Raw genomic sequence first — 25,650 nt, 5'->3', positions numbered from 1 at the left:
TTAATGTGAGCCAATACATCTAAACGGTGAAGCACTTGTGTTTTTTTTTTCAAAATGTACAATTACATTAAGGATTAGGCTAAAAGTTGTAAGCTAGGCCGGTCTGTGTATGCAATATTGAGGAGATATACTAGATGGTCCTTCTGTTTCTCCTAGAAAGCCAGCAGATTGAATGAACATTTTTTTCTACCTACCTTTAATGGTAGAAAGCACACCATGTTTGGTGATGGAAAGGTGGGCTAGAGGGGTTATGGAGGAGGCCTATGCATTTTAATTCAAATTTTTTGCTAGGTGTGCTTTCATCTGTTTGCTGGTAATCTAGGAAAAATAGCTACAAAGGGTAGGGCCAAAGGTGTAACTGTAGTGGGCGGAGAGTATGCTGTCTTGCTTGGGCCTTTAGGAGAGGGTCGCTCACGCAGGTGGTGCGGCGAGTAGCGAAATGCAATCTGAAGACTTCTTCCTCTGTGGTTGGTTCTAGTATTGATAGTGAGATATGGAGTCATTGCTAGAGAGACCGGGATCGGGGCTCCCCGTGCAGTTTTTGGAGATTTGTTTTCAGATGTTTTTGTTTTTTTTCTATGAAATGGGCGGCTAGCTCTTCAGCAGTGGGATCCATCACGGGGGCCTGTTCTTTGGGGCTGAAGAGGGAGTGGAATGTATCGAAAAGTCGTTTGGGTTGTGGGATAGTGAGGAGACTTATGAACAGATCGGCAGTATAGATAGGGAATTATAATTGAAGGCTTTGTCAAAAACTTTGTATAGTTGGCCAGTGGATAAAAGTAATAAGTTTACGTAATTGTAATGCACGTTGCTGTTAGGCAGCATAGTACTGGCTCACAATCTAACCCTTTTCTTTACAACAGGCTAAGGTGAGTATAGCGTTAATAGGTCTTGCACCTCGGTCTTATGTTAGTGTCAGCTGCCACACAACTGAGACTACTTTTGTGAGTAACGGCTTGGGGACCCCGCAGCGAAGACCAAATGCCACTTTGAGGTGCAAGAGGTGAAAACCGGGGTATCCTAAGTGCTGCCTCCAGATTTAGCCCAAAGCCAAATCAGTTTGTGGCAAAGCGGGTCCACATCCGCTTGCTGACCTAACGGTGCCCAGTTGTAGGTTTAGTCCAGTTTTTAGGCACCGACCACATTAATGTGAGCCAATACATCTAAACGGTGAAGCACTTGTGGTTTTTTTTTCAAAATGTACAATTACATTAAGGATTAGGCTAAAAGTTGTAAGCTAGGCCGGTTTGTGTATGCAATATTGAGGAGATATACTAGATGGTCCTTCTGTTTCTCCTAGATAGCCAGCAGATTGAATGAACATTTTTTTCTACCTACCTTTAATGGTAGAAAGCACACCATGTTTGGTGATGGAAAGGTGGGCTAGAGGGGTTATGGAGGAGGCCTATGCGTTTTAATTCACATTTTTTGCTAGGTGTGCTTTCATCTGTTTGCTGGTAATCTAGGAAAAATAGCTACAAAGGGTAGGGCCAAAGGTGTAACTGTAGTGGGCGGAGAGTATGCTGTCTTGCTTTGGCCTTTAGGAGAAGGTCGCTCACGCAGGTGGTGCGGCGAGTAGCGAAATGCAATCTGGAGACTTCTTCCTCTGTGGTTGGTTCTAGTATTGATAGTGAGATATGGAGTCATTGCTAGAGAGACCGGGATCGGGGCTCCCCGTGCAGTTTTTGGAGATTTGTTTTTAGATGTTTTTTTTTTTTTCTATGAAATGGGCGGCTAGCTCTTCAGCAGTGGGATCCATCACTGGGGCCTGTTCTTTGGGGCTGAAGAGGGAGTGGAATGTATCGAAAAGTCGTTTGGGTTGTGGGATAGTGAGGAGACTTATGAGCAGATCGGCGGTATAGATAGGGAATTATAATTGAAGGCTTTGTCAAAAAGTTTGTATAGTTGGCCAGTGGATAAAAGTTATAAGTTTACGTAATTGTAATGCACGTTGCTGTTAGGCAGCATAGTACTGGCTCACAATCTAACCCTTTTCTTTACAACAGGCTAAGGTGAGTATAGCGTTAATAGGTCTTGCACCTCGGTCTTATGTTAGTGTCAGCTGCCACACAACTGAGACTACTTTTGCGAGTAACGGCTTGGGGACTCCGCAGCAAAGGCCAAATGCCACTTTGAGGTGCAAGAGGTGAAAACCGGGGTATCCTAAGTGCTGCCTCCAGATTTGGCCCAAAGCCAAATCAGTTTGTGGCAAAGCGGGTCCACATCCGCTTGCTGACCTAACAGTGCCCAGTTCTAGGTTTAGTCCAGTTTTTAGGCACCGACCACATTAATGTGAGCCAATACATCTAAACGGTGAAGCACTTGTGTTTTTTTTTTTTCAAAATGTACAATTACATTAAGAATTAGGCTAAAAGTTGTAAGCTAGGCCGGTCTGTGTATGCAATATTGAGGAGATATACTAGATGGTCCTTCTGTTTCTCCTAGATAGCCAGCAGATTGAATGAACATTTTTTTCTACCTACCTTTAATGGTAGAAAGCACACCATGTTTGGTGATGGAAAGGTGGGCTAGATGGGATATGGAGGAGGCCTATGCGTTTTAATTCAAATTTTTTGCTAGGTGTGCTTTCATCTGTTTGCTGGTAATCTAGGAAAAATAGCTACAAAGGGTAGGGCCAAAGGTGTAACTGTAGTGGGCGGAGAGTATGCTGTCTTGCTTGGGCCTTTAGGAGAGGGTCGCTCACGCAGGTGGTGCGGCGAGTAGCGAAATGCAATCTGAAGACTTCTTCCTCTGTGGTTGGTTCTAGTATTGATAGTGAGATATGGAGTCATTGCTAGAGAGACCGGGATCGGGGCTCCCCGTGCAGTTTTTGGAGATTTGTTTTCAGATGTTTTTGTTTTTTTTCTATGAAATGGGCGGCTAGCTCTTCAGCAGTGGGATCCATCACGGGGGCCTGTTCTTTGGGGCTGAAGAGGGAGTGGAATGTATCGAAAAGTCGTTTGGGTTGTGGGATAGTGAGGAGACTTATGAACAGATCGGCGGTATAGATAGGGAATTATAATTGAAGGCTTTGTCAAAAACTTTGTATAGTTGGCCAGTGGATAAAAGTAATAAGTTTACGTAATTGTAATGCACGTTGCTGTTAGGCAGCATAGTACTGGCTCACAATCTAACCCTTTTCTTTACAACAGGCTAAGGTGAGTATAGCGTTAATAGGTCTTGCACCTCGGTCTTATGTTAGTGTCAGCTGCCACACAACTGAGACTACTTTTGTGAGTAACGGCTTGGGGACCCCGCAGCGAAGACCAAATGCCACTTTGAGGTGCAAGAGGTGAAAACCGGGGTATCCTAAGTGCTGCCTCCAGATTTAGCCCAAAGCCAAATCAGTTTGTGGCAAAGCGGGTCCACATCCGCTTGCTGACCTAACGGTGCCCAGTTGTAGGTTTAGTCCAGTTTTTAGGCACCGACCACATTAATGTGAGCCAATACATCTAAACGGTGAAGCACTTGTGGTTTTTTTTTCAAAATGTACAATAACATTAAGGATTAGGCTAAAAGTTGTAAGCTAGGCCGGTTTGTGTATGCAATATTGAGGAGATATACTAGATGGTCCTTCTGTTTCTCCTAGATAGCCAGCAGATTGAATGAACATTTTTTTCTACCTACCTTTAATGGTAGAAAGCACACCATGTTTGGTGATGGAAAGGTGGGCTAGAGGGGTTATGGAGGAGGCCTATGCGTTTTAATTCACATTTTTTGCTAGGTGTGCTTTCATCTGTTTGCTGGTAATCTAGGAAAAATAGCTACAAAGGGTAGGGCCAAAGGTGTAACTGTAGTGGGCGGAGAGTATGCTGTCTTGCTTTGGCCTTTAGGAGAAGGTCGCTCACGCAGGTGGTGCGGCGAGTAGCGAAATGCAATCTGGAGACTTCTTCCTCTGTGGTTGGTTCTAGTATTGATAGTGAGATATGGAGTCATTGCTAGAGAGACCGGGATCGGGGCTCCCCGTGCAGTTTTTGGAGATTTGTTTTTAGATGTTTTTTTTTTTTTTCTATGAAATGGGCGGCTAGCTCTTCAGCAGTGGGATCCATCACTGGGGCCTGTTCTTTGGGGCTGAAGAGGGAGTGGAATGTATCGAAAAGTCGTTTGGGTTGTGGGATAGTGAGGAGACTTATGAGCAGATCGGCGGTATAGATAGGGAATTATAATTGAAGGCTTTGTCAAAAAGTTTGTATAGTTGGCCAGTGGATAAAAGTTATAAGTTTACGTAATTGTAATGCACGTTGCTGTTAGGCAGCATAGTACTGGCTCACAATCTAACCCTTTTCTTTACAACAGGCTAAGGTGAGTATAGCGTTAATAGGTCTTGCACCTCGGTCTTATGTTAGTGTCAGCTGCCACACAACTGAGACTACTTTTGCGAGTAACGGCTTGGGGACTCCGCAGCAAAGGCCAAATGCCACTTTGAGGTGCAAGAGGTGAAAACCGGGGTATCCTAAGTGCTGCCTCCAGATTTGGCCCAAAGCCAAATCAGTTTGTGGCAAAGCGGGTCCACATCCGCTTGCTGACCTAACAGTGCCCAGTTCTAGGTTTAGTCCAGTTTTTAGGCACCGACCACATTAATGTGAGCCAATACATCTAAACGGTGAAGCACTTGTGTTTTTTTTTTTTCAAAATGTACAATTACATTAAGAATTAGGCTAAAAGTTGTAAGCTAGGCCGGTCTGTGTATGCAATATTGAGGAGATATACTAGATGGTCCTTCTGTTTCTCCTAGATAGCCAGCAGATTGAATGAACATTTTTTTCTACCTACCTTTAATGGTAGAAAGCACACCATGTTTGGTGATGGAAAGGTGGGCTAGATGGGATATGGAGGAGGCCTATGCGTTTTAATTCAAATTTTTTGCTAGGTGTGCTTTCATCTGTTTGCTGGTAATCTAGGAAAAATAGCTACAAAGGGTAGGGCCAAAGGTGTAACTGTAGTGGGCGGAGAGTATGCTGTCTTGCTTGGGCCTTTAGGAGAGGGTCGCTCACGCAGGTGGTGTGGCGAGTAGCGAAATGCAATCTGGAGATTTCTTCCTCTGTGGTTGGTTCTAGTGTTGATAGTGAGATATGGAGTCATTGCTAGAGAGACCGGGATCGGGGCTCCCCGTGCAGTTTTTGGAGATTTGTTTTCAGATGTTTTTGTTGTTTTTTCTATGAAATGGGCGGCTAGCTCTCCAGCAGTGGGATCCATCACAGGGGCCTGTTCTTTGGGGTTGAAGAGGGAGTGGAATGTATAGAAAAGTCGTTTGGGTTGTGGGATAGTGAGGAGACTTATGAACAGATCGGCGGTATAGATAGGGAATTATAATTGAAGGCTTTGTCAAAAACTTTGTATAGTTGGCCAGTGGATAAAAGTTATAAGTTTACGTAATTGTAATGCACGTTGCTGTTAGGCAGCATAGTACTGGCTCACAATCTAACCCTTTTCTTTACAACAGGCTAAGGTGAGTATAGCGTTAATAGGTCTTGCACCTCGGTCTTATGTTAGTGTCAGCTGCCACACAACTGAGACTACTTTTGTGCGTAACGGCTTGGGGACCCCGCAGCGAAGACGAAATGCCACTTTGAGGTGCAAGAGGTGAAAACCGGGGTATCCTAAGTGCTGCCTCCAGATTTAGTCCAAAGCCAAATCAGTTTGTGGCAAAGCGGGTCCACATCCGCTTGCTGACCTAACAGTGCCCAGTTCTAGGTTTAGTCCAGTTTTTAGGCACCGACCACATTAATGTGAGCCAATACATCTAAACGGTGAAGCACTTGTGTTTTTTTTTTTTCAAAATGTACAATTACATTAAGAATTAGGCTAAAAGTTGTAAGCTAGGCCGGTCTGTGTATGCAATATTGAGGAGATATACTAGATGGTCCTTCTGTTTCTCCTAGATAGCCAGCAGATTGAATGAACATTTTTTTCTACCTACCTTTAATGGTAGAAAGCACACCATGTTTGGTGATGGAAAGGTGGGCTAGATGGGATATGGAGGAGGCCTATGCGTTTTAATTCAAATTTTTTGCTAGGTGTGCTTTCATCTGTTTGCTGGTAATCTAGGAAAAATAGCTACAAAGGGTAGGGCCAAAGGTGTAACTGAAGTGGGCGGAGAGTATGCTGTCTTGCTTGGGCCTTTAGGAGAGGGTCGCTCACGCAGGTGGTGTGGCGAGTAGCGAAATGCAATCTGGAGATTTCTTCCTCTGTGGTTGGTTCTAGTGTTGATAGTGAGATATGGAGTCATTGCTAGAGAGACCGGGATCGGGGCTCCCCGTGCAGTTTTTGGAGATTTGTTTTCAGATGTTTTTGTTGTTTTTTCTATGAAATGGGCGGCTAGCTCTCCAGCAGTGGGATCCATCACAGGGGCCTGTTCTTTGGGATTGAAGAGGGAGTGGAATGTATAGAAAAGTCGTTTGGGTTGTGGGATAGTGAGGAGACTTATGAACAGATCGGCGGTATAGATAGGGAATTATAATTGAAGGCTTTGTCAAAAACTTTGTATAGTTGGCCAGTGGATAAAAGTTATAAGTTTACGTAATTGTAATGCACGTTGCTGTTAGGCAGCATAGTACTGGCTCACAATCTAACCCTTTTCTTTACAACAGGCTAAGGTGAGTATAGCGTTAATAGGTCTTGCACCTCGGTCTTATGTTAGTGTCAGCTGCCACACAACTGAGACTACTTTTGTGCGTAACGGCTTGGGGACCCCGCAGCGAAGACGAAATGCCACTTTGAGGTGCAAGAGGTGAAAACCGGGGTATCCTAAGTGCTGCCTCCAGATTTAGTCCAAAGCCAAATCAGTTTGTGGCAAAGCGGGTCCACATCCGCTTGCTGACCTAACGGTGCCCAGTTCTAGGTTTAGTCCAGTTTTTAGGCACCGACCACATTATTGTGAGCCAATACATCTAAACGGTGAAGCACTTGTGTTTTTTTTTTTCAAAATGTACAATTACATTAAGGATTAGGCTAAAAGTTGTAAGCTAGGCCGGTCTGTGTATGCAATATTGAGGAGATATACTAGATGGTCCTTCTGTTTCTCCTAGATAGCCAGCAGATTGAATGAACATTTTTTTCTACCTACCTTTAATGGTAGAAAGCACACCATGTTTGGTGATGGAAAGGTGGGCTAGCGGGGTTATGGAGGAGGCCTATGCGTTTTAATTCAAATTTTTTGCTAGGTGTGCTTTCATCTGTTTGCTGGTAATCTAGGAAAAATAGCTACAAAGGGTAGGGCCAAAGGTGTAACTGTAGTGGGCGGAGAGTATGCTGTCTTGCTTGGGCCTTTAGGAGAAGGTCGCTCACGCAGGTGGTGCGGCGAGTAGCGAAATGCAATCTGGAGACTTCTTCCTCTGTGGTTGGTTCTAGTATTGATAGTGAGATATGGAGTCATTGCTAGAGAGACCGGGATCGGGGCTCCCCGTACAGTTTTTGGAGATTTTTTTTCAGATGTTTTTGTTTTTTTTCTATGAAATGGGCGGCTAGCTCTTCAGCCGTGGCATCCATCACAGGGGCCTGTTCTTTGGGGCTGAAGAGGGAGTGGAATGTATCGAAAAGTCGTTTGGGTTGTGGGATAGTGAGGAGACTTATGAACAGATCGGCGGTATAGATAGGGAATTATAATTAAAGGCTTTATCAAAAACTTTGTATAGTTGGCCCGTGGATAAAAGTTATAAGTTTACGTAATTGTAATGCACGTTGCTGTTAGGCAGCATAGTACTGGCTCACAATCTAACCCTTTTCTTTACAACAGGCTAAGGTGAGTATAGCGTTAATAGGTCTTGCACCTCGGTCTTATGTTAGTGTCAGCTGCCACACAACTGAGATTACTTTTGCGAGTAACGGCTTGGGGACTCCGCAGCGAAGGCCAAATGCCACTTTGAGGTGCAAGAGGTGAAAACCGGGCAAAATATGTATGACATTTATGGAGCGGATCCAGGATAGTGTTCTGAGCCACTACACAGTATTTAGAGTAACCACAAACAAAAGGACTTTTATTTTTGATGATCCTTTAGAAGCTCGGAGAAACCTCCAAATGCTTAAACCTTATAAATAGGTCACTTCCTGATGTAAGAATGAAATACCCCCTGTGAAGTATTGCTGTTGATTGTTAAAGGTGTTTTCTGAGAACTCCAAACATTGATGGCAGTATGACGGGTATGAAAGGTATATAAAAAAATAAAACAAAATACCTACATGCTGCTTCCCTGCTGCTGCTCCAGTCTTCTATTTACAAGCGCTGTAGCGGTCATGTAAGCTGTTTACCCACATAAGTGCTGCAGCTAATAGAAAGCCAGACAGAGACGTCTTCAGTGACGTTTCTGTGTTATAACATAAATCTATCTCAGGGCTTCCATATTAGTGCAACACCCCATAGGGGTACCCTGGACTCTTGACTAACGTGAAGAGCTGGGAGGGTTATGTGTTGGCTTGTCACGGGGGCACTTACCATGCTCTAGTCCTGAATGGGGATGACACGTAGCCTAGGCCAGAGCAGGATTGCAAGCCACCTTCGACACCCTACGGGATGATTGGGGTAGTAGTTGTCACAGTGACGCCACCGTTGCAACACATCGGTATGCTACACGTCGGAGAAATAACAGGAACGGTTAGGGCCCGGTATAACATTACTTTGGCAATACAATTATTCAAGAAATGCGGGTGCAATTCTTTTAAGTACGAGCAGGCTAGAGCTCAGAGGTCAGGGAGGATACTCAGGATGAAACCGGTCCTACAGTTCATGTTATCTGTACAGTACCGCTCCTAAACTGGGAGAACTCCAGAAAAGGAGGGGGTAGGGGTCACTCCGCAGACATTCTGGCAGACATTTATTTACTTAAAGGATTAACAATAACACCTCGCATGGCAGGCACGTGAGTGTTTCTCAGTAGCGTACCTCTATGCGGTGATCCTGACTCTGGACGGCCGCATAGGCAAAATCTGTGGTCTGAATTGGTACCTGTACAGTGGGTTCCTAAATACAGAACTATTGGGAGATGCTCTCTCTCTTAGGATCTTGGGACTCTCTCCATTCACATCCAGACTCCAATTGGGATATCTCTTCTCCTCTTCCATTTTCACTTACATGGAAGGTGCTTCCATCTGGCTCTGTGTTAGGACTCTCTCAGGTTGAAGACAAGATGGAAGACCTCTTCCCGCTCTCAAACCCTCCTATTTATCATTACATTCATACCACATGACATGACAGCCTGATACATTTACATGCAGGCAATGATTTTATTATAGTTAACCCTTCAAGCTCCGCAGCTGTGCAACACACACACTGGATATGAAAGGACAAGCTTTGCACAGTGCATCTACAGAAGATAAACATGTATGACAATTATGGAGGGAACCATGATGATTTTCTGGACCACTGCATTAGAGGCTCATGACAGGTTTATGGGACATCACCTGTCAGATGTCATAGCACCAGGCCACCGAAGCAGCGGTCCAGCACCTCAGTGAGTATATTGATTTTATATAGTTTTGAGCATGTGGAGTCCAAAACTATATAAAATCAGTGATTCAGAATGCCCCTTTAATTATCATGTTTTTGCTTTTCCAGTTTATCATTGATATACTCTTAATTATAAACGGGTTTGTTGACCCTTTGGTTGAATCTTATTCTTTTTCTCCATTGCAGCTTGTACTACTACTTTTCTGTAGACTCTTTGCAAGATGCTTCTTCCTGTCTGAGGCCTCTCTAGCCCGCTTGCTCCATAGTTAAATTAAATGTTGCTGGTCTAAACTTTCCAATCAAGAGGAGCAAAATTTTAGCCCACCTAGAAAGATTGCAGTCAGATGTAATGTTTATAGAAGAGACGCACTGGCAATAAGATAATCAACTTTGAAAGCTCGCTGGTTGGATCACTGTATTGAAGCCTCTTATTCAACCACTATCTAATATCTAATCTGTGTCTCCTCGCTTTCAGTTTCATCGAATTGCTTCTAGTCTTTCCTTGTGCAAATCAGAATAGGGTTGTTCCCTCTGCACTGTGACAGCCCTTCAGATATTTGTAGACAGCTATTACGTCTCCTCTCAGCTTTCTTTTTTGCAAGCTAAACATTCCCAGATTCTTTAACCGTTCCTCAGAGGACATGATTTGCAGACCGTTCACCATCCTGGTAGCTCTTCTCTGAATTTTCTAATTCAGGTGCCCAGAACTGGACACAGTATTCCAGATGAGGTCTGTCCAAGAAAGAATAGAGGGGGATAATTACTTCACATGATCTAGACCTCAAGCTTCTCTTAATACATCCCAGAACTATATTTGCATTTTTTTGCTGCTGCATTACACTGTTGACTCATGTTCAGTCTGTGACCTATTAGTATATCCAAGTTCGGTATTATTGTATCTTGTCACCACTTGTCTCCTAACCCTGGAGGGTTAGGGTTAGGCATTGTTTTCCTGTTGGGCTTACATTATGAGTTGTAAATACTTCCATGTTACACCTGTAACATGGAAGCATTTGCAGTCAATATTCTAAGGCTAACAGCAAAACAATCCCTAACCCTAACCCTACAGGACAGCCAAAAATCAATACACACGAAGCAGCAATCAGTTTCACTATAGATGCCACCTCCGCTGACTCTGTGATGTTGGCGGCGTGGCAGGAATCCCCCTGCAGTGAGGTAGTCCCTCCGCTCCCTCACTGCTCTGGTGTGTGTCTCCTGCTGCCACTGCCGCCACTCTGGAGAGTAGGGAAACGGATGGTAAGCGCCAGCGGCAGCAGCGTATAGGTAACATCAGGGCCAGGGAAGAGACACCAGCAGCAGGGAGCTAACATAACAGTTGTGGAAGAGATGGGGAACACACGCACAGCGGGGAGCCAGGGAGAGTAACACCAGAAGTGGGGATGTTAAAGCAGGCCAGAACCCCAGACAGAAGAATAATACTGGCTTGCCAGGACCTGCAGGGGAGGCATCTCTGCAACCAATGAGGTACAGGAGGCATTACTGGCCTGTCACTCTTGCTCCACCACTACTTCCTGGTGGTAACCAGATACAATAATACCCCCAAGTTCTTCTTCACAACAATCAATCAATTTTCCCACTAAGCATGTTTATCATTTACCCACAGGAGGGGTGATAAGCGCACAATCACTGAGGATTTTAACTCTTCATCTTTAAATACCCCAAAACAATATTCTCATGTATGCCACAGAAGATGCATTGCCCTCCCTGCTCACCTACTGCTCAGGCTGTGGTCAAGCAATGCTGCCATCTATGCTCTGCATGCTGCTCATACTCCTCTGCTCATCCCCAGGTCTCTGCCAATAGGGCTTGTGCATGCTCCCTCCCTCTCTCTTAAATGGCCAGTGTATGCTCCCTAAACCTGTCCGCCTCCAATCCTATCCTTGCACCTTCTATATTATACATCCACACCCAAGGGTGGATGGCTAAGCAATTGGAGTGAGGCATTGTGACAAAGCTCCAGTTAGTTGTGTATTCCAGTTCTGACTCTTACTTCATTCCTGGCAATTCATATTTCCTTGACCTTGGCTCTGTTTATTAGACTCCGCTATTGTGGTGGCATCTCTGACCAATGCTACTTTTTCGGTGAAGCACCTGTTCACACGACCAGATTCTACACCTTGGAGCAGTGCTCCGTCAACAGTCACCTAAGCGGCACTATCTATGTGTGTAAAGGCTCGTGTACCTACCAGCAAAGCCAAAGTATCCCATTTAGAGGGGTTAAGTGTAAAAAACAGGATTTCACAGGGGCTGCCACCTCAGATAGCCAGTGTGTGGCAGCGCGGATTCACATCAGTCTGCCTGACAGTTTGCTTTGCTAATAGATCCCTCTGGAGCTGCAAACATCACAGTGGATGCAGCCACATGTGAACATGCATTCCGCTCATGGGCAGAAAATCATGGATTGTCATAGCATGTGTAGTAGCCTGGTACAAGAGGGCCCCTTCATAACTGTATGCATGCATTTCTCTAGGTAATGTCAGTGTCTTCTGTGTTGCATGATTGATGTGTATTGCATATTTTCAGCACTGAAAGCATTAACTGTCTGGTAGGTGAGCTGACTGTCTGGAAAATGTATCTGTTTGTCATGTGACCTCGTAATATATATGTAAATGCTAGGTGCGTGCAAGGACTTCTGTTCTGGGTCTGAAGAGTTCTTAGTGGAGAGAGTTCTGTTCTGGAGCTGCAAGAGGACCACTTGGGCACCTTCATCCTGTGTGGCCCAGAATGGAAGAGGCTGAAAGGAGACTACAGCCTGCCTTGGGTTTGCTGTACCCAGGAGATATGAAAGTACCCCTTCAATGCTAGGAGGGAGAATGAAGAACCACCATGCAGCAGAGAAGAGAGTGTGTTGCTGGGATCGTGACCTACATATAACAAGACTATGGTTTCTCCTGTACACTCGTGAGTAGTGATGAGCGAGCATACTCTCTAAGGGTAATTGATCGATCAAGCATTGCCCTAAGCGAGTATGCTCGCTCATCTCTACTCGTGAGTCCTCCCAGTCACAACAATTTGGCAGTTTTTACACAGTTTTCCTGCTGGCGTGTATTTTGAAGTTGTAATCAAGTTATTTCAAGAAAAGCGACCAATTGCCATTCGTTTCCAGAGGCTGTCTTAAAAGAATCCCGTGTGTGTGTATTCAGTGTGACACCCAGGAATTCCCCCACAGAGGCTGCGCGAGGGTGAATTATCTCCATCATCCATGAATTCCCCCGTGGCAGAAGAAACGGCGTCATGCATGTCATAAAGGTGTCAGGGTGTGCTGCTGGGATCTGTTTTGCTAAGATTTCTAGCAGCACAGCTCCACAGGTGAGGGTTAGGCCCCCTGCAGAGGCCTGCGGCTCACCCACTCCCGGCATCTTCTGTTTTCTCCTATGCTTCGGCTGCCATCATCCCGCGCATGCGCAGAGCGGAGCCAGCCCACCGATGCATGCGCAGAGCAAAGCCAGCCCTGTCACTACTGACATTTCTGTACGGTTCTCTGCGAGTCCCGCACAGAAATAGAAGAAGCCGCGATTTGTTTTCCGTGTATGTTTTCACACGGACAAATTGCGGCCTTCTGCATAGGATTGTGTTTTTTAATGCAAACCTATGCAGTTGGGCAGGGGTGGAAATTCTGCGGGAAATCCCACCGCAGAATTTCCGCCCATGTGCAGGGACCTTAATTGAGCTGGCTGAGTGCGGTATTCTCCAGCAGCCAATCCCTTTTAGCCTGCAGCACATATAAACCCAGCTCCTGTCAGTAGTTGATGCTGGTCTTTGTACTGTTTGGATATTTTTGTTTTGTTCCAACTCAGAGCTGTTTGCATGTAGGTCTGTTGTGTCTCTCTGCTTCCCAAAGATGGTTTGGACACCTGTAGTCCTTGTCTGCAGCACATGCAGCTCCCGTTTTCCCTTCCGCTGACAGGTGCGGCCTCCAAATGTCTTATGTCTCGGTCTGTGTGTCAGTTGGTAGATCCCTGACACAGTTCGCTATGTCAGCTCGGTGGCTGACTGTCTATTCCTTTGGTATGAGGACATTTTTAGTCTTGCTGTGAGTTTCATCTGTGTGCGTGTGAGCTCTGGGTGGAGTCCATGTCGTTGGCACTATATGTTGTAGTCTGCTGTAAAGCCAGTGCCTGTAAAGCCAGTATCCATTTGTCTGTCCTGTACAGCTTGCTGTGTGACTTGTGTTCTGTTGTCTGCGTTGTGCAGCTTGCTGTGTGACTTGTGTTGTGCTCTGTCCTGTTGCAGCTTACGGTGTGATCTGTGTCCAGTGCCCCTGGACTCCTGGTTAGTGTAGGGACTAGCGGTATAGCCAGGAGCCGTGAAGTGGCCCGCTAGCTTCCATGTTTTAATCAAAATGTCAATACCTGGTATTTATATTCAGCTTTACGACCTGCTACTAGTGGTTGCATTTTGTCTGCTATATGCTGTTTTCTGGCTCTTTGTGTTTTCTTGTTCTGTCCACTTGTCCCTGCCACCTGGCATGTGTATGTATCCTGTTGTGGTGGCGTTTTCCTAGGAGCAGCTAGGGCCCAGATCCGAAGACCGCCGGGCCGCTCTTTATCAGGGCGATGTTCCTGCTCAGGTAGGGCCATGTCATCCTCCCAGTTGTCTGAAACCTGGACCTCCCTGGCACTCTTTTGTCTACCCCTCCTAATTGTCACCTAGCTCATCTTGCTCTCCCATACTACCATCCACCCTTATATCTGCCGTAATGAGTGTCTGCTCAGTGTTGTCACAGGATTGCAGTTTTGCAAGTTGCTCATTTGTAACCAGGATCTGGGCTTCCAAATGTGCAACACACTCACATCTCGTTCTGCAGTGTCCTATAGAGACACATGCAGCCAAGACCAGAGTATAACTGCAGGCCACCGTAGACACCCCTAGGATAGGGAATGCCAATAACAGGAAGATTATGCAGTTGATATAGGCTTCCCCCGTTTGCCAGTATCCCTTCTTATGCTGCCTTTTGGATCTAGGAAAATGAAAGTTGAGCAACAACCATTTTTTTAATCTATTTATATATTTTATTGAGTATTTGTAATTATATACAAAAATAAATGTTATATACAAAAATAAATGTTATATACAAAAATAAATGTATATTAATCCAAACATAAATCTTATTTTATGTCCTGATCTTACTTCCTGGATGGGCGTTTGGAAAACAGGTTGGCCACCCAGTCTGTGATCTGTACAACATTAGTGGGATGATAGTCTTTAGACCACATAGGACATACGAAGCTGAAGTCCCTGAAAAGCTTCTGAGACTTTATGGGGTATGGTGATGGTTCTTCCCTATGGCGTCTATTAGTAGTAAGATCTAGGTCCTCTGGAACTGACTTCAGCATCTCAGGTGGGACTGCTCTCCTGTTTTCTATGTCGTTCCAGTTTACAGTTGAGAAGAATGGATGTTCTCTGATCTTTCCATTAACTCCCAGCCGCATGTGTTGGTTTTTATTTAGAAGTCCTTTTAATATGTCTATGGTCTCAGGGGCTAGAAACTCTGGGTATTGAGGAGTTTTGGTAGTGATAGCAATCCTCAACTCTTCTCTGTTTCTACCAGAGAAAGGGTACTCTCCAGTGCACATTAGGTATAAAGACACTCCCAGTGCAAAGAAGTCAACCCCTGGTCCATATGGCTTGAATTTGACCATTTCTGGGGCAGCAAATTCTCTGGTTCCTCCACACTTGTCTGTGGTATGCCCATGCACATTCATAATGCAGATGCCAAAATCGGCTAATTTGATGTGGCCCTCTCTGGTCAGTACAATGTTATGTGGCTTCACATCACGATGTATGATGCCTTTTTGATGGAGAAACTGCAGGCTGCAAATTACTTCTGCTGTTACAAATCTCAATGTGGGAACATCCAGGCAAGGACAATGCTTCTTATGAAGATCATATAGGCTTCCCCCGGTGGCCAGTTCCATCACATAGTAGATGTAGTTTTTTGTCTGGAAGGCAGCAAGGCCATGGACTAGGAAGTCATTCTCATGAGAGAGACATAGGATGTCACGCTCTACCAGGCTGCACCCTTCCTCTGTGTACGTACTTTTGTTGACTATTTTAATGGCAACATGTTCTTGCCGGATGATATCCGTTGCTGATGTAACTTTTCCATATCCTCCTCTTCCTAATAGAGTGTGGAAATTGAAGGATTTCAGAGTCAGCGGTACAGTGGCAATTTTCTTCTTAGGATTCATTATGGCTGCAGCCTCTTCCAGACAGGCAACACTTTTCTCCTCATAATAAGGGATGAGACTTTGAGATATTTTTGGTGTCTCATTTTCTCTCTTGTCTTCAATCTCCTCTACAGCATCCTTCGCAATCTCCTGTCCACTATTACATTGTATATCTATGGCCTCATGGCTAAGGATTTGGTCCTGGACCTCAGGGTGATGTTGGAGAACTTGCTCTTCCACATCTTTGGTGATCAGTTTGTCTTTCTCCAGCCCACTGTAGTACTGAATACAAACATCCTCATAACTAAGGATTTGGGCCTGGACCTCAAGGTAATGTTGGAGAATTTGCTCTTCCCCATAGCTAGTTGTCAGCTTCTCTTTCTCCAGCCCACTGTAGTACTCAATGTAAACATCCTCATAGCTAAGGATTTGGGCCTGGACCTCGAGGTAATGTTGGAGAATTTGCTCATCCACATAGCTAATTGTCAACCTCTCTTTCTCCGGCCCACTGTTTTTCTGTGTACATACAGTCTCAGGGCTGTGGATTTGGGCCTGGACCTGATGATCATGTTGGAGAACTTGCTGTTCGACATCTTTGGTCCTTGGCTTCTCTTGTCCATTTGTCTTCAGGGTCAGATCTTTACAATCTTCCTCCCTGTCAGATGTCACATTGACTATTTAGAGAAAAAAAATAGAGATTTTAATGTTATTATCAGAGCCTTAAATTAAATTAGTAATAATATTCTTATTTCTATAGCGCCATTACAAATTAGTAACCTCATGTGCCTCACATTAGTGCTGTGTGCGCACATCACAGCCAAATTGCCTATATTGTTGTGATTTTTGTAAAATTGCAGCAAGTAATAGCACAATTTGAAAAGAACATGTGATTAAGCTATAATAATAAGTAACTCCATGTACAGATGAAGGGTTTGTTCAGACAATGAAGTAAAGTCACTTTTTAAATATAATGAAGTGAAATAAAATTAAACTGGAGTTTTGCAGCAATTTCCCACAAAAAGCACCATTTTGACCTGGTCTGGCACTAACTGCAGTGAAAAGATACATGACTTCACTCTACCATAAGAATAAACCCTTATTAACAGGTCGCCCATTTGGATAGAACATTGCCCAGTTCCCTGACTGCTCCAATCAGCAGCTACAAAGACTTAGAGGGAACATCGGACTGAGACCTGTTCTGTGGAATTATTATCCCACAATCTACAGTATTTCCTACTAGTGTTGAGTGATTATTGAAATATTCAAGTCAGGAGTGTCCAACCCGGTGCCTTGCAGTGCTGGAGTGGTAGGTTCAAATCTGACCATGGATAACATCTGGATAGAGTTTTTTTAACGTCCATGCAGATGTTATTCTTGATGGGATTTGGGCATAGGACCCCAGTAATGAAAGGCAACAGCTCTAACAACTCAGCCACTGCATAGTAGAACACACACAACATTTTCTGAGTGTTGTTTGTAAAATGATTTTCTGGTGATGTTTTTGCTGAAAATTGGGCTGGGATAGGCCAAGACAGTTTAAATTGCCCTGCCCGTCATAATGAGCAACACTATTTCCTACCTTTCTCGTTCTCCCATGAAGCGATGTAATTGGGTTCTGGAACATCATTGGATGGTGTTTTTTCCTGATTAGATTTGTTCCTGCCCCGAATACAGCGGGTAAGCGTCGCCCAGCATCTCTGCAGGGGTGCTAAGAAGCGTTGTCTTCTGCTCCTCCTCGCTTTACCCACTTTTATCGGTTGCTCTTCTCCGATATTCTTTTTTTCATTTCCTCCTCCCTTCTCTCCTTTTTCAATCTCCAAAAGTTTTGCTTTCGGCATTTTGTCAGCTCTCACTTGCTCCTCCTTTCTCCTTCAGCATGCGAGTGCAAAGAGTCTGTCCTGTCCATCGGTTTATATAAGCTCTTGGCATTGTGATGTCATAAGCCATCATTGTGATGTCATAATGTCTAGTAGCTAAGCCTTAACCCTTTCCAATCCAACGTCTTAAATAATTGCTAGGGAGTATGTATGTCATGCAGAATCTTCATTCTGGCAACTAGCATTGTGATGTCACAGCTCATTCCACCTGCTGTGCTTTATTCAGTATGGCACTTGTCAGCAATAAGTCATGTGGCTGAGACAACCCATATGATATTTCAAAACATTGTAGTAGGCTAAATGCATACAAGCGAGAATCTTGTGCGAGTTTTTTGTATTATGAGACACCCAAAAAGTACACAAATATGAACTCTATTCCTTTGAATGGAATTATTCACAGGTACGATTTTTTTTCAAGGTGAAAAATCACTGAATGTCCTATCTTTTGGTGTTTCCTCGGAAAGCCTGACCATTATTTTTTAATGGGACCTTTAACCCCCCCCCCTTAGGACCAAGCTTTTTTTCATTTTTGAATTTTGGGTTTTTCCTCCCCCCTTTTAAAAAATTGTAACTCCTTTATTCATTCATAGAGGTAGCTGCATGATGGCTTGTTTTATGTGGGCCTAGTTTTTAATGGTACTATTTAATGTACCATATAAAGTACTGCAAAACTTGAAGAAGAAAAAAGTGAAATTCCGCCATCTTTTTCTACGGTACACAAACTGCAACAAAAATGACACAATGTTCTTTTTTTCATTTCCTCCTCCCTTCTCTCCTTCTTCAATCTCCAAAATCTCCATATTCTATGCGTTAGTACAATTACTAGGATTCCAAACTTAGGGCTTTTTCACAGGGGCATATATCGGGCAGGTTTTCATGCCCGGCCGATATACGCTGTCCCCTGATACATTGACTTACAATGCATCAGTGCACGTGGGCGTATTTCCACGGCGTAGAATCGTCTGAGCGGGCACAGTGATGCTGCCGCTGGTAGCTACATAGATTCATATGGAAGCCAATGCTAGCTGCTGAAGAAGGGAGGTGGGAGGGAGTTTAGCAGCATGACGGCTAAACTTCCTCCCCCTCCTCTTCTGCTCTCCTCTCCTTGCTGCTGTTTGCAATTGCTGCAGACAAGGGGCGGGGAGGGTTACCATGTGATGAGATGAAGCACAATCTGCACTCTGGAACTTTTCATAGTAAAGATGAAAGGCTTCTTTTATTCCTCCACAAGTAAAATGCTGCGACGTTTCGACCTTTCAGAGGTCTTTGTCAAGCATGCAGCACATGTTAAAACCACATGTATATATACAATGCACATACACTAATAGCAAACACATAGATAGAACACACCCCCAGCCCATACAGTGTGACAGGTCCCGTCCTCCATACCACAGGTGTTGACCCCTAAGCCACAATCACATACCAATATTATCTATTTGTTGTAATTACTAACCACAATGGTTCCGTGCCTGCAGCGTCCTGTATGTACATCGGCGCATGTGCCTGCCACTAACCAATCACTATGCTGCCCATATTCTCTGCGGCCTCAGTTAGCTTACCGTGCATGTGCGAGATTTTCAAACGTTGCAAGAGGACGATCACACAGCTTAATACTACTGCATCACACAAATGTACCGGTGTGCATGCGTCTGGAGCGCAACTCAAGCAATTCACTATCTAGCAGCTCTAGTGTATGAACAAATCAATGGGCAGCCTAACTCCTCTACGGCCTCAATGGACCAACCGCACATACGCTTGATCCAAAGCGCCACAAATGGTACGCGGCACAACTTCATGATGCCCATACATAACTTTGTTGCGCCGTTGTACATGCATATATTGCCCAAATTAAGTGATTTCCACTGGCTTCTCCAATGTAGGTGTGAATTTTTTAATATCACCATCCATACAAGTAGAACTATCTAATAAATGGACATGGTATACTCAGCCCTAACAGGTGGATCAATCACATAATATACATGAGACATAAGCAAACCCACCAGAAAGTCCATCATAGTGCCAAGAATACAATTTTATTGATTGCATATACATTAACACATAGTGATGTCCAAAACCACATATGGGTTACAGAGCAATGTGCAGCTTATTTCCACTTATATTTATATTCCCAACAGAACCATGGTGGTATCAATAACACGAATTAATTTGCATAGAGAAAATCCTCATTCAACAGGAGATCAGCATCCTATGCACAGAGACCAGACGCAGCACACTAAAAAAGAGAAAAACAATTAGAAAATTTACAATAAAAAATATATACATACACCAATAAATATAAATAACAAATATATGTCTTTAAAAACCAAAACCGTTATCTGGATAACCTATGCGAAAAACCACCAGAAGAATAAGTCATAGAAATGGAGCCAAATTGTATTCTAGATTGAGTCCCCTAGGGGATAACGTATCTAAAGTATGAATCCATTTTATTTCTAACAATTTTAGTTTTTGTTCTCTGTCCCCTCCCCTGCATGATTTAGGTACCTCATCAATAATACGGAAGCGTAACTGGCTGATGGAGTACACCAGCTTCCAAAAAATGTTTCGACACCGGTACTTCATTACTCTTCGTACTTTTATGTTTTGATATGCAATGCCTAATCTCTAAGGCGGTCTCTCCAATGTACAACAATCCACAGGGGCAAACCACCATATAGATCACATATTGAGACCTACAGGAAAACCGTCCACGTATCCTAAAACTCCGACCAGTTTCAGGGTGAGAAAATCTGTCACCTTTGATGAGGTTCCCACATGAGGCACATCCCATACATGGGTAACAACCCTCCTGTTCATGTAAATGTCTGGGCTCACTCTGTCCTTATAAACTGGTCTCTGGGTATGAACTACTTAGTCCCTGATGTTAACACCCCGACGATAAGCCGTAAGGGGGGTGCACCAAAGTCTGGTATATCGGGAAAACACCCGGATAAAATGTTCCAGTGTTTCCTCAGGATTTTAGAGACCTCCACACTCGCAGTACAGTATGTAGAGACAAATGGAACTCAATTCATACTCGATTACTTATGTACGGAAGTCAAAAGTTTATTTCTAGGCTTGGCATGTGCCCGAGAGCAGAACCGTTTGACTAATCTTTCTGGATATCCCCTCACAAGGAATTTGTTGTCCATTTCTTCAAGCCTATCATAAATTTTATCATCTTCCACTACCCTCCAAGGGAGTGCTCTGAGAGTGCCTGGAGGATGATGGCTGTAAAAATTCAAGACATTTTTTACGGTCCTTGGATTTACAATACAAATCAGTCGGCAATGTGTCACCATTAATCGTGACTAGAGATGAGCGAACATACTCGTCCGAGCTTGATGCTCGTTCGAGTATTAGCGTGTTCGGGATGCTCGTTATTCGAAACGAGCACCACGCGATGTTCGGGTTACTTTCACTTTCATCTCTGAGACATTAGCGCGCTTTTCTGGCCAATAGAAAGACAGGGAAGGCATTACAACTTCCCCCTGCGACGTTCAAGCCCTATACCACCCCCCTGCAGTGAGTGGTTGGCGAGATCAGGTGTCACCCGAGTATATAAATCGGCCCCTCCCGCGGCTCGCCACAGATGCATTCTGACAGAGATCAGGGAAAGTGCTGCTGATGCCGGAGCTGCTATAGGGAGAGTGTTAGGAGTTGTTTTAGGCTTCAAGAACCCCAACGGTCCTTCTTAGGGCCACATCTGACCGTGTGCAGTACTGTTGAGGCTGCTTTTTGCAGTGTTGCACTTTTTTTTTTTTTTTTGTATATCGGCCGTGCAAAGCATTGCGTCCTGCAGTAATTTTACATAGTCCAGGGCCAGTAGTGGTGACGCAGGGACAGAAGACATATACAGTCTATATAGGCAGTGGGCTTTTCCAAAAAAATTTGGGAAAAAAAATCTATTTGGGCTGCCTGTGACCGTCCTCAGTGTACTGCGTCTCTGCTGGGGGTAGTTGTCCTAATTCATACGCAGCCAGCTAAGTGTTACAGCAGGCTTGCGCAAAATTCTTTCCTGGCTCTGTGTTGCCTGTTACATCACCGCTGTATTCCTGTCCAGAGTGAAACAGTCTGCAGTAATTTTAAATAGTCCAGGGCCAGTAGTGGTGACGCAGGGACAGAAGACATATACAGTCTATATAGGCAGTGGGCTTTTCCGAAAAAATTTGGGGAAAAAAAATCTATTTGGGCTGCCTGTGACCGTCCTCAGTGTACTGCGTCTCTGCTGGGGGTAGTTGTCCTAATTCATACGCAGCCAGCTAAATGTTACAGCAGGCTTGCTCAAAATTCTTTCCTGGCTCTGCTGTGCGTTCCGTAAGCGAAGTCAGCCTCCAACCACAGGCCAATAAGCGGCACATTTAATTACAGCGTTCTGTTTCTGCACTACTGGTAATACAGCATGCTGAGGGGTAGGGGTAGGCCAAGAGGACGTGGACCGGGCGAGGACGCGGAGGCCCAAGTCAGGGTGTGGGCACAGGCCAAACCAGTGCAGTGGCCAGGGGTAGAGGCAGGCCAGACCGAATAATCCACCAACTGTTTCCCAAAGCGCCCCCTCGCGCCATGCCACCCTGCAGAGGCCAAGGTGCTTTAAGGTGTGGCAGTTTTTCACAGAGACGCCTGACGACCGACGAACAGTGGTGTGCAACCTTTGTCGCGCCAAGATCAGCTGGGGAGCCACCACCACCAGCATGCGCAGGCATATGATGGCCAAGCACCCCACAAGGTGGGACGAAGGCCATTCACCGCCTCCGGTTTGCACCACTGCCTCTCCCCCTGTGCCCCAACCTGCCACTGAGATCCAACCCCCCTGTGAGGACACAGGCACTACCGTCTCCTGGCCTGCACCCACACCCTCACCTCCGCTGTCCTCGGCCCCATCCAGCAATGTCTCTCAGCGCAGCGTCCAGACGTCGCTAGCGCAACTGTTTGAGCACAAGCGCAAATACGCTGCCACGCACCCGCACGCTCAAGCGTTAAACGTGCACATAGCCAAATTGATCAGCCTGGAGATGCTGCCGTATAGGCTTGTGGAAACGGAGGCTTTCAAAAGCATGATGGCAGCGGCGGCCCCGCGCTACTCGGTTCCCAGTCGCCACTACTTTTCCCGATGTGCCATCCCAGCCCTGCACGACCACGTCTCCCGCAACATTGTACGCGCCCTCACCAACGCGGTTACTGCCAAGGTCCACTTAACAACGGACACGTGGACAAGCACAGGCGGGCAGGGCCACTATATCTCCCTGACGGCACATTGGGTGAATTTAGTGGAGGCTGGGACCGAGTCAGAGCCTGGGACCGCTCACGTCCTACCCACCCCCAGAATTGCGGGCCCCAGCTCGGTGCTGGTATCTGCGGCGGTGTATGCTTCCTCCACTAAACCACCCTCCTCCTCCTCCTCCAACGCAACCTCTGTCTCGCAATCAAGATGTGTCAGCAGCAGCACGTCGCCAGCAGTCGGTGTCGCGTGGCGTGGCAGCACAGCAGTGGGCAAGCGTCAGCAGGCCGTCCTGATACTACTCAGCTTAGGAGAGTAGAGGCACATGGCCCACGAACTGCTGCAGGGTCTGACAGAGCAGACCGACCGCTGGCTTTCGCCGCTGAGCCTCCAACCGGGCATGGTCGTGTGTGACAACGGCCGTAACCTGGTGGCGGCTCTGCAGCTCGGCAGCCTCACGCACGTGCCATGCCTGGCCCATGTCTTTAATTTGGTTGTTCAGCGCTTTCTGAAAAGCTACCCACACTTGTCATACCTGCTCGGAAAGGTGCGCCGGGTCAGCGCACATTTCCGCAAGTCCAAGACGGACGCTGCCACCCTGCGGACCCTGCAACATCGGTTTAATCTGCCAGTGCACCGACTGCTGTGCGACGTGCCCACACGGTGGAACTCTACGCTCCACATGTTGGCCAGACTCTATGAGCAGCGTAGAGCTATAGTGGAATACGAACTTCAACATGGGCGGCGTAGTGGGAGTCAGCCTCCTCAATTCTTTACAGAAGAGTAGGCCTGGTTGGCAGCCATCTGCCAGGTCCTTGGAAACTTTGAGGAGTCTACCCAGATGGTGAGCGGGGATGCTGCAATCATTAGCGTCACCATTCCGCTGCTATGCCTCTTGAGAAGTTCCCTGCAAAGCATAAAGGCAGACGTTTTGCACTCAGAAACGGAGGCGGGTGAAGACAGTATGTCGCTGGATAGTCAGAGCACCCTCATGTCTATATCTCAGCGCGTTGAGGAGGAGGAGGAGGGGGGGAGGAGCATGAGGAGGAGGGGGAAGAGACAGCTTGGCCCACTGCTGAGGGTACCCATGCTGCTTGCCTGTCATCCTTTCAGCGTGTATGGCCTGAGGAGGAGGAGGAGGATCCTGAAAGTGATCTTCCTAGTGAGGACAGCCATGTGTTGCGTACAGATACCCTGGCACACATGGCTGACTTCATGTTAGGATGCCTTTCTCGTGACCCTCACGTTACACGCATTCTGGCCACTACGGATTACTGGGTGTACACACTGCTCGACCCACGGTATAAGGAGAACCTTTCCACTCTCATACCCGAAGAGGAAAGGGGTTCTAGAGTGATGCTATACCACAGGACCCTGGCGGACAAACTGATGGTAACATTCCCATCCGACAGCCCTAGTGGCAGAAGGCGCAGTTCCGAGGGCCAGGTAGCAGGGGAGGCGCGGAGATCAGGCAGCATGTACAGCGCAGGCAGGGGAACATTCTCCAAGGCCTTTGCCAGCTTTATGGCTCCCCAGCAAGACTGTGTCACCGCTCCCCAGTCAAGGCTGAGTCGGCGGGAGCACTGTAAAAGGATGGTGAGGGAGTACGTAGCCGATCGCACGACCATCCTCGGTGATGCCTCTGCCCCCTACAACTACTGGGTGTCGAAGCTGGACACGTGGCCTGAACTCGCGCTGTATGCCCTGGAGGTGCTTGCTTGTCCTGCGGCTAGCGTCTTGTCAGAGAGGGTGTTTAGTGCGGCTGGGGGAATCATCACGGATAAGCGTACCCGCCTGTCAACCGACAGTGCCGACAGGCTTACACTCATCAAGATGAACAAAGCCTGGATTTCCCCAGACTTCTCTTCTCCACCAGCGGACAGCAGCGATACCTAAGCAATACGTAGGCTGCACCCGCGGATGGAAGCATCGTTCTCTATCACCATCAAAAACGGGGAACTTTTAGCTTCATCAATCTGTGTATTCTATTCCTCCTCCTCCTCCTGCTCCTCCTCCTGAAACCTCACGTAATCACGCCGAACGGGCAATTTTTCTTAGGCCCACAAGGGTCAGTCATATTATTTTTGTAAACAATTTTTATACGTTTCAATGCTCATTAAAGCGTTGAAACTTGCACCTGAACCAATTTTTATTTTAACTGGGCTGCCTCCAGGCCTAATTACCAATTAAGCCACATTAACCAAAGCGATTAATGGGTTTCACCTGCCCTCTTGGTTGGGCATGGGCAATTTTTCTGAGGTACATTAGTACTGTTGGTACACCAATATTTTGGGGCCCTCGCCTACAGTGTAATCCAAATAATTTTTTGCCCACCTGCATTAAAGCTGACCTTACATCAGCTGTGCTGGGCACTGCAATGGGATATATTTATGTACCGCCAGTGGCTTCCTGGCACCCACCCATGCTGTCGGTCCACACGGAGTTGTAACTGCATGTGTCCACTTCTAAAGAACCCCAGTCTGACTGGGGCATGCAGTGTGGGCCCAAGCCCACCTGCATTAAACATCACATAACCTCAGCTGTGGTGGGCAATGCAATGGGATATATTTATGTACCGCCGGTGGGTTCCAGGGAGCCACCCATGCTGTCGGTCCACACGGAGTTGTAACTGCATGTGTCCACTTCTAAAGAACCCCAGTCTGACTGGGGCATGCAGTGTGGGCCGAAGCCCACCTGCATTAAACATGGTATTACCTCAGCTGTGCTGGGCACTGCAATGGGATATATTTATGTACCGCCGGTGGCTTCCTGGCACCCACCCATGCTGTCGGTCCACAGGGACTTCACAATAGGGAGTTGTACCTGCCTGTGTCTATGAATTAAAAACCCCGGTCAGGTTGGGGCATGCAGGTGGGCTGAAGCCCACCTGCATTTAATCTGACGTTAGCTCTGCTGTCCAGG

Source organism: Eleutherodactylus coqui, chromosome 2 (genome assembly GCF_035609145.1).
Source record: "Eleutherodactylus coqui strain aEleCoq1 chromosome 2, aEleCoq1.hap1, whole genome shotgun sequence".
NCBI lineage: Eukaryota > Metazoa > Chordata > Amphibia > Anura > Eleutherodactylidae > Eleutherodactylus > Eleutherodactylus coqui.
This window is presented reverse-complemented; position numbering follows the sequence as displayed.